Genomic DNA, 9,401 nt, shown 5'->3' on the forward strand with positions numbered 1-9,401 from the left:
GGATTGGACCGCGACCAGAACCTTGGTTTTTGGGGGCATGCAAAGTTATCGACCGGAAGCAAGAAAATGAGCATAGAGGTCCATCACCTTGATCACCAATTAGTCTTCAGGATGGTACACACTTGTTGATAACCCACTCGCTGATGGCAATCAAAATCATAATTATCTAGATGCCACAACTGTCCAGCTGTCAGGCCTCCTGGTTCACAAAATATTTGTTATCGCGTTCACAAATAACTGCAGGACCACACAAGGAATCCTCGACCAAAATGACGGTGTGTCATGACGGGGATGTCATGTAGAGTGTACGAACACAATGCAGTCGAGCAAATTTAGTCCCAGAGCATCATGGCATCTTCGTCACTAACTCAGTTATCTCAGTTGACTGGCACTCCCCACGCCAGCGTGCATCTTATAATGAGACGCCACCTTCACCCCTACCTGTGTAACTGTGATACTACTGATGGGGAGGCACGCGAGTAGTATGTTTTCTTTGTAGGATTTCGCTTAGCGTCTATTGAAAAAGGAGATCTGTTGCAGAATTCGTGCAGCCACTTTGTAACATTTGCTTGGATTTGATCGACGAACGAGTGGAGTCAATGAATCTCTAGGAAAGCTCAAGAAGACTCGTTCGGGAGAAGATCGGCGTCCAGTTTTTGTAACTAAGATGCAGATTAGAGTTTTGCTTCCCTGTTCGATGGTCTGTAACCGGTCAGTTGGCATTTCCGAATAAATAACTCCGCAGCGAAGGCCTTCTTCCTCGCATCCGTATCATTTCAATTTATTACGAAACATCACGGAAGGAGACCAGGAGCACCGTGTTATGTTCGCTAACTGGCTGCTGGACAATGAAGAAATCGGTCCCAAAATTTTATGGAGCAATGAAGCAAATTTTTCTGTGGATGGCATAATCAACAAGCACAATTGCGTGATATGGTCCCGTGATGCTCCTTACGAGTGCCTCACCCATAATCTCCATTTCCCTCCTCCCTATGTGTGGATGGAATTCTCCTCAAAGTGTCTCCTGCGTCCCTTTTTCTTTGGTGCTACGGTTTTCGGCTGCAGACGCATGTGATCCCGCAATTCAAACAGCACAAGAAGTCATCGACCGTCCTTCAAGAAGATGGCGCTCCACCCCACTACTCAAACCAAGTGAGAACTTACCTCCGAGAGCAATTTTCTGGTGAGAGGGTCATTGCTCGTGGCCTTCCAAACTTGGCCCGCAAGGTCACCCGATCTCATATCTCTGGATTATTGTTTTTGGGAAATGATCAAGGCTCGCTTATATCATGAAAATAAACCGACGAATTTGGTGGAGTTAAGAGTGAGAATTGAAGAGGAGTGTGCACGAGTGACGCTTGAAGAAGTTAAACAAGCCGTATCTCACATCTCATACCGCCTCTAACTTGTTATAGAAGAAGAGGAGCGGTTTCTTTCAACATTTTTGTAACGCCGCTTTATTCACAGTAAACCTCTATAATTCCTGTATGTCTACGTAAAAAATGACAAATGTTTAAATTGTTCCTAAAATTTTAACTTGGGTATTATTTTTTCTGTTTATTATGAGACACCCTGTAAGAAATCCACCAGTGGAATATACGAAATTACGCTACTACACTAGACCGCGCACTATTTAATTACGTAGGACGTTGCCGGAAAAACGAGCAAACCACCTTCTTCTTGAGGAAAGAAACAGGCAACCAATGAGTGAGTAGTTGAAACCAGCATAGAACACTAAGCAGGGCCGTATTCTGCCCAGCGCCCCCAAAATATAAAATCTTGATAAGGTGTAACTACGAACAGCTTGTAACCAACTTCTTCAAGAAAGTGTGTTCATCATCGCTTTCACATGACCCACCCCTTCAAGGGATTGGAGCTAGATGAAGTTCATCCATTTACCTACTCTTATTCTGCATCGGTGTATTCTCCATTGGAGTTTCTCAAGGTTCTCCTCCTCCTCCTGATTTAAGTCAACGACCTTCCATATACAGTTTTGAATCTACATCTAATTTGTGCGAATGGCATAAAGTCTCTCAAAGGGTGGAGCACAATTTATCTCTACCTTGAATCAGAAGCAGGTGCAACAACTGTATGCACTCACGAACATGCCTCAGTTTTAGAAACTTACGTGCGGGAGAAACTAGAGAGACCGATGTAAATTTTAAACGTTTATTATGTTTAAAAGAAATCAATGTCGCTGAATTATGTAAATTTATGATGAATATTTGCATACCAGGTTGCTTGAAAGACATCAGAACCTGGTGCACTGCGAATACCCAGTGACAATGTCCTTGGTACATGTTAGCCTCACAATAGGTGATTAAACATCAACTGCATAAGCATTCGCCCGGGGCTTTCGTCCAATGGTTCACCTGCGGTGCATTCAAATGCCCCAACTTACCTTTGATAGGTCAGTAGTTAGCATGAAATTAGCAGTGACCGCACACATAGCCTAAACAAAGCATATAGAAACCGGGAAGTTGACTCCCTTCCAGGACCTTTTGATGGAAGCCTCACGGAGATGGTGACGTCGAGATACTTATAGTCGCAACCCCGCCTGTTGATGAGAGACTGATGTTTCTTTAACAAAAGCGGAACAGTGACATCAACCGCCTGGTGTACTTTCCATTACGCGTGTAGGGGAGTGTTGATATTCCGCTAGGGTGCGACATACCGGAATTGTACGTCAAGCGTCAGAGACAGAATATTGGAAACAGCCTTATACCACCAAGAGGATACTAGCCCGGACCTTACTTGGTTCATTGCGCCGGATAGGAAAAGTTCGCCCGAAAACTGCCTACAGGAGTTTCTGACAAATGGCATATTTGACATGTTTTGGAATCTGCGGCGTTCAAGATGTGGATCTCGAAATTAAAAGCCATTCCGTGTATCGAAGATCAGTACGTATCATCCAGTTTCTAAATGTCCTGTCAAATGCTCATAACATTTACACTGACGCTAAGGTGGAGTGTATTTGCCGTCGATAAAGACTAAATTCAAGACAGTTGACTACTCTGAAGATGTGTTTACTAAAGGTCAAAGCAACAGGCCGTCCGATCCGTGCATTACTCGCTCCTCAACCCCAAAACTAGCCCTATGAATAATGTTTGAAAAATCATAAGTGACTAGCTTAACCAGAATAAGTAAAGGCAACATTTCCCGTCTTGATCGAAACCATAATATTATTTCTATTTTTTTATTGGTAGCTAACCGCCAGACGCACATGGTACTCTGAGTCACCATCACTTACTCAACGCTAGACACACTGACCAATAGCAGTGCAGTAGAAGTAAATCAAAACGTAGAATTGTATTGCCTTTAATCTAGCGGATAGTGTTATAAACCTAAACCTTGGATCATAAGCGTATTTCGGGATTAGTTTCCAAGATCTGTGAACTTCACACACATGGCAATACGAAATGAAACATAAACAAGCTACCGGAGGATAATGTTACCCAATAACTTTGACAGGTATTTCACTAGACACGTTAAACACGCGGTGCAGCTAACCGTAAGTAATCGGACAAATGCGCATTTTAAGACGACCTTCAGTTGTCTGCTAAACTGACTAGCAGTTACTAAGTTGTACTTACGCGCTTGACACTGTTAAGCCACTGTTACAATGTCACTTTACGTGAACTGTCAGCAGACTAGTCTCCAAACACACTTCACAACTTGTTTATGCAGCCAGCAAACCCCCAAAATCAAGCATCGTAGGCGCAGCCAGTAAGGAGCCCTTTGTGACTATTATAGTTTAGTCTCTTGATTCCAGGTCGTAAGATTCCTTTTACCTTGTATAGTTGAATGTCTATTCTAGTGGTTATTTCTTTCACTCTGCTTTACAACTGCAAGTGTTTGAAATTAGTGTGCGACCGTCTTCCGATAAATTGCTAATCGATCGCGGATTGACTAAAAGTTCCTTGTTCGTCGCTGCAACATGGAGGGTCAATGTCAAACGGCCATTTGGCGAATGGATTACCACTAGGAACGCGTGTAGTTTTAGGAGAAATATTTTGTTTGAAACATGTAACCGGCATAGATAACGTGGGATCTCCTCTTAGCCGGGAATGAGAATGAGATTTTATTAGCTTTGAGACGTACAACAACAATTATTCTACTCAAAATTATTTCACCAGGCATCAACAAATTGGCTTCTTTTAGTGCCGTCCCTAAGATGCGAGAAATAATATGTCTTCAATAATACGTCGTTTAAAAATTTAACTTTCCAAACGTAGGTAAAAACTCTGTTCTTCTGGAGGCTGACCTATTAGAATTAGAGTAATTATAGTAGTTTCGAAAAAAGCGAACCGCTCACATTGCTATTTACATTATTTTACATGTTTTCTTAGGGGATGACAGAGAGAAATTCATCGGGCATAGGTAAACTCGTCTTTTAAATGAGAATAGTCCATGCGGCTTTCGCTGTGTTGTCCTACCTTGTTACTTTCATGTGAGAAGCAACACATGGTCATAAAGCGCTCTAGTGATTGTTCTTCACAAACAAAAGCACAGAGAAGCATTCTAAGCAACAAGACAGTAAAGTAGGTTGATACTGAATAGTTTTCGAACATCTGAAGACAATGAGATATACAGATTTCAGATTTATTCTCACTGTCGGCCCATTGGTTGTATATTGGTCGCGCTTTCATCCGGGGTTTTTTCTTTCTTTTTGGCTCCAACATCCCATGGATATTTTTTGAAGCCAGCTACGGTCGGTTTCCTTTTCTCACCAGTTCGAAAAACTACTCTGGGAACAGTTGATGTTGTTGAAAAGACACCTTTCGACTGAATAAGTGACATATAAAACTTGCTGCGATTCATTGTGAATTAGGTCATTTGAGAACATATGCAGTCAGTTGACGTCAGCGTTTCAGAAACGTTAATAAAACCAAAAATGTTCTAGAAAAAATCCCTAAAAGTAATTATTTCATTCAATTTTATTGTAATATGTCTTGCCGAATATTGGGTAAGACGGCCAGTCGTCTTATGTTCCCTGTTAGGGTCAAGTGTTACTCAGTGTGACGAGTAACATGCAAAGACACCCTAGTTGCGCGGACATACCCTGAAAGTTGGGCAGCGTTGTCAAGGGTAACAGTCAAATGATACCTCCAAAAGAGAGGGCCGGAAGCAGCGGGTGGTAGCAAACCAAGGGAGTTGAACGCGGTAGGCGGCGAGAAACGACAAACTAGTGATGTTTGGTTGGATCAGTCGACAGACAAGAGTGCCATCGTGCACAGTGACAAGCAACGCGGAAAATGACCGGATTAAGGCAACGCAACAAACACTCCTCCATATCCAGAAATAGCCTATGAAACTCAATTCATTGGCTGGAGTTTGGAGTCTGGCAATGACAATGGCGATCCTACCAAGCATGGCTATGGCGCTGCGTCGGTCACTTAAAACAAGTTTTCGACACTAGTAAGTTGGGTGCACTTGGTCAGCCACTAAATGGTCGCATTTTGGCTCTCATTTACTCAGCTTACAAGGCACCGATTATTCGGTCCACAGCTGGCATGGTTACGTATCTTCACAAGCTATTCTGTTCTTGGAGCATGTATCAGCGAAACGACTGCTTTGATGGGTCAGGGAACCAATGTTATGCTATCCCGAAAGATGTCTTACAATAGCGTATCTGATATTGACGAACATATCACAGCCAGCAGTGGTTAAAAGGATGCAAGGAGCACTATGAGCGGACACAGCATCGTATATCTGGTGAATAGTTCCCGAATTTCTGGAAAACATTTGGAGTGTGGTGTTCCATATGAACCACAAAGATGAGACACCGAAAAATCCAGACCACCAAAGATATGTAAACGAATTTTGCACGCATTTGGTGTAGCTACCTAAAATGTATTTACCGGAGGTTGGTACAATCAAACTCTTTGGAAGCTACAGGATCCATCAAAGTTCAGGAAAGTGGACCAAATGCAAGGCGGAGCCTGACATCGGTTGGAAGCCCAGATAGCTCTTGCTAAGGAAATCAAAAACGCCCACAAAATTATGTTAGCTGGTTTACGAGAGGGATGCTACAGAAGAGTGACACTAACAGCGAAAGTTCCATTAAAAGATCTATGATCTTACCATTCGCAGGAATTACAAGAGCTAACTTCTAGGAGAAATGAACAGGAAACGTGAAATCAGCACTAATGACCACGAACAGGAAGATCTGTTCGCACAACCGTTCGTCTGGATATATCTCATCTACACTAACTCTGGGGTTGATATTCCTTACCTGAGTGACTGAAAGGAAAGCCATTTAACTGATGCGAATTGAAGGCACAGAGTAGTAGATGAACGTCTACCTTGGTAACAATGTATATCAGGGTTGGGTGAGCTATTCTCCCTTATGAAGTAGGAACCACTCTCTTTCTCATTGCAGTACCTGTTAAACAAATACACAAGTGGCCAACAAAAGCAAGAATTAACATTGGAGAACATAATATGGGAACAAACAGGCCTCTTCCACAAGATCATGAAGTAAAGTGGTCCAGATGATTACAAACCCACCTGCCCGACATCAGTGGTCCTCAAGACGCTAGAATGGATAGCTAATTGTGCACCGAACTAACGTCTGTACACACACGGTACTCTCGGCCCGGCAGAGTTTATAGGTGGGCTACAGTACCAAGCTATCGACAGCTCATGAAATTTGGTGTTAAGTGAAAGCCGGTAAGAAGACGATTCAAATGATGTCTATTGATTCAATAACACCTTCCACCGAATAGATCACACCACACTGCTGCGTGTACTTCAGCGAGCCAGAATCACAGGAATGCTACACAAGTGGACGAAATTATTCGTTTGATCATTAAGATGAAAGGTGAATCAGTGACATTCTCAGAACCGCTACATACCAGTGGTGGAGTTACAAAATAGGTTATTCTCAGAGTTAGACAGTGATCAGGATATATCAGCATGCTCAAATAACCTATTATTCATCAACGGTGTGAAGTTGTGTGGGGAGAAGAATCTCGCTCAAATGCTCCCCTGCTCGGCTCACTGTTACCGGATTCAAAATAGCCCACAAACACCGTGCTCACGGAAGCAGGACCAAGACCTATCGCGTAAAGCGGTAGTGCATGACAATCGCGAAGTCAATTCACACAATGGAGGCATGAGAACAAAACGGCTTAGGACACCATGGATGATCAAACGAACACCTCACACGCGGTCTCCTGATCTGTTCAGTTTTCTTGATTCAATATCTATCCGGCCATCAACGGTGTCTGAATGTCCCGGCTATTTCTCACACACCAAGTGCTAGGAGCAGCAATTGGAATAAATACGAATATTAATAATTTTATTGGAAGCCAGCTGTTAAGACTACCCTATGAGCAACGATGACAAAAAAGAACCTTCATACACCTGATTATAAACGTCATCTGTTCCCACCAGTATGTATCGCACAAAAATGAAGAAACTATCATAAGTCAGAGAGGATCACTGACACATGTCTACCGAGTCTTTAGATAAGTGACCTAGTTGCGCAACGAAATTCCGCCGCATGCTTTCGAACCCATGGCGGCCAATTGGAATGATTTTCTCAGTCAACAGCTCTCCAGATGTGCTGAGAATAGGCCTAGAGTTCATTACCTTCACTCATAATTTTTGGAAAGACAAACAAGGCGACTAAGCTGCTGTTCTACAACAATTAGAATCATATTCAGAAAAATTCCTGGTGAATTTCAAGTGACGAGCGACATGTTAAGACTATAGGCATTGATTTAGCCTCGTGAGATTGTTAACTGGTTAAGACAATTCATTAAACGTAGCTTGAACGGAACAACTTTGGGGCCAGAAACGTTGCAATCCATGTGTGTTTATAAATTTGGTCGGGATATCAATGCATTCTTTCAAGGTAGTTTTTCACCATCTGAGCACTACCAGATTTGGGATCACAGACCACAAAATGTAGAAAACGTTCGAGTGGAACCAGCATTGTAGATCAGAAGCAGTGGGCGATGTGTACTAGGTATAACATAAAAGATGCATGTGCTTAAATCCCATAATACTTAGGCCGAGGTCAGTTATAATTACTTGCAAAATACCTGTTCATGTCGAGGTCGCGTCTTGTCAAACAGTTGTAAATTCCACTTGCGCATTGTAACAGATGATAGTTTGTAACCAAGTTGTAGCAGGTTAGGACGTGTACTTCAGTGTTTAAATCTCGCAGCATGGATGTGGAACGCGGATAGGATCGATCACCTCTAACGGATAGGTTAGCCAACATTATGTATTGCACAGCTGAGGAGGGATGTTAGGTTTGTTGGTCTCTGACAACTTTAATCAATCCGTCCAATCAGTCCTCTAAAAGTTGCAGTCACTTTGGCAAAAATTACGGATGGCTTTACTACTCGCCAAATATCATCAGTCATTTTGAAAAGTGAAACAATTTTAAGACCATTCTTCAGCTGCTGTTTGGACTAACGGCCTACGTAATTACTGACGAATAAGCACGAACCAGATTTACAGGATAAACCAGTTAAAAAACAGTATCCATATTTCTTATGTGGATATTCGATTACTTATCCAAATTCTGTGGAAAAACTCGAAGCTCACACTGTTTCTGACTCAGAACGGTTTATTACACAAGGCCACAACGCATTACACTGGTTCATGACTAACTTAACGGTGCACTCACATATAAGCTATTTGGTCTGCAGAATGTACAGTATTTCCGGTTCCTCACAGGGATGTAGGGCCTGTTCGGTCATGCACGACTCTTCAGTGAAGGACGATACGTTTTGAAAAAGGCATTAATTAAGAATAATGTTTTCAGGCATTGTGGAAATGAACCGACTTCCAGGTAAAATTCATCTATCAAGGTGGCTTAGCCCCACCACCGACATAAGTTTGAATTCATCTTGATAGGTTGATAGTTCTCAGGCCTGCTTAAAAATGTACGTGCGCGCTTAAGTCAAATTTTGATGGACGCATTTAGCACATTTTTTTAAAAAAATGGGTGGTAACTTCCCCCTAGATTGGTTGATCAACCGTCCGGATGAAGTTGAAGAAAAACGGAAGAACGTCATCTATGGTCTTTCTAGATCATACTGGCTGATGAAAAGGAATGCCAGTCACGAAACGTGTCGAGCACGAGAAACTGAGGGGTCTTAATAGGATTAATCTACGTGAAAACTATCAGTGTTAGTGAGCGGATGTTAATCTTGGCGCTGTCGCCGCAACCACTAACAAATGGACAGCACCTGAACTCCTCAGCTACCTTCACTAATTCCTGGCAGTGCGTTATGCAATTCCTTATGGGACTGTAAACTTCATCACTTCTGGAGTTCTTTCTCAGGAACTCTCCACACTGCTTATATTATCATTTATTTTTGAAGAGCATGGTCACAAACATAAAAAGTGAGTGCAAGCGATGGATGCGAAAGAGTAACAGG

This window comes from Opisthorchis viverrini, assembly GCF_000715545.1.
Source record: "Opisthorchis viverrini unplaced genomic scaffold opera_v5_72, whole genome shotgun sequence".
In the NCBI taxonomy this organism is placed as follows: domain Eukaryota; kingdom Metazoa; phylum Platyhelminthes; class Trematoda; order Opisthorchiida; family Opisthorchiidae; genus Opisthorchis; species Opisthorchis viverrini.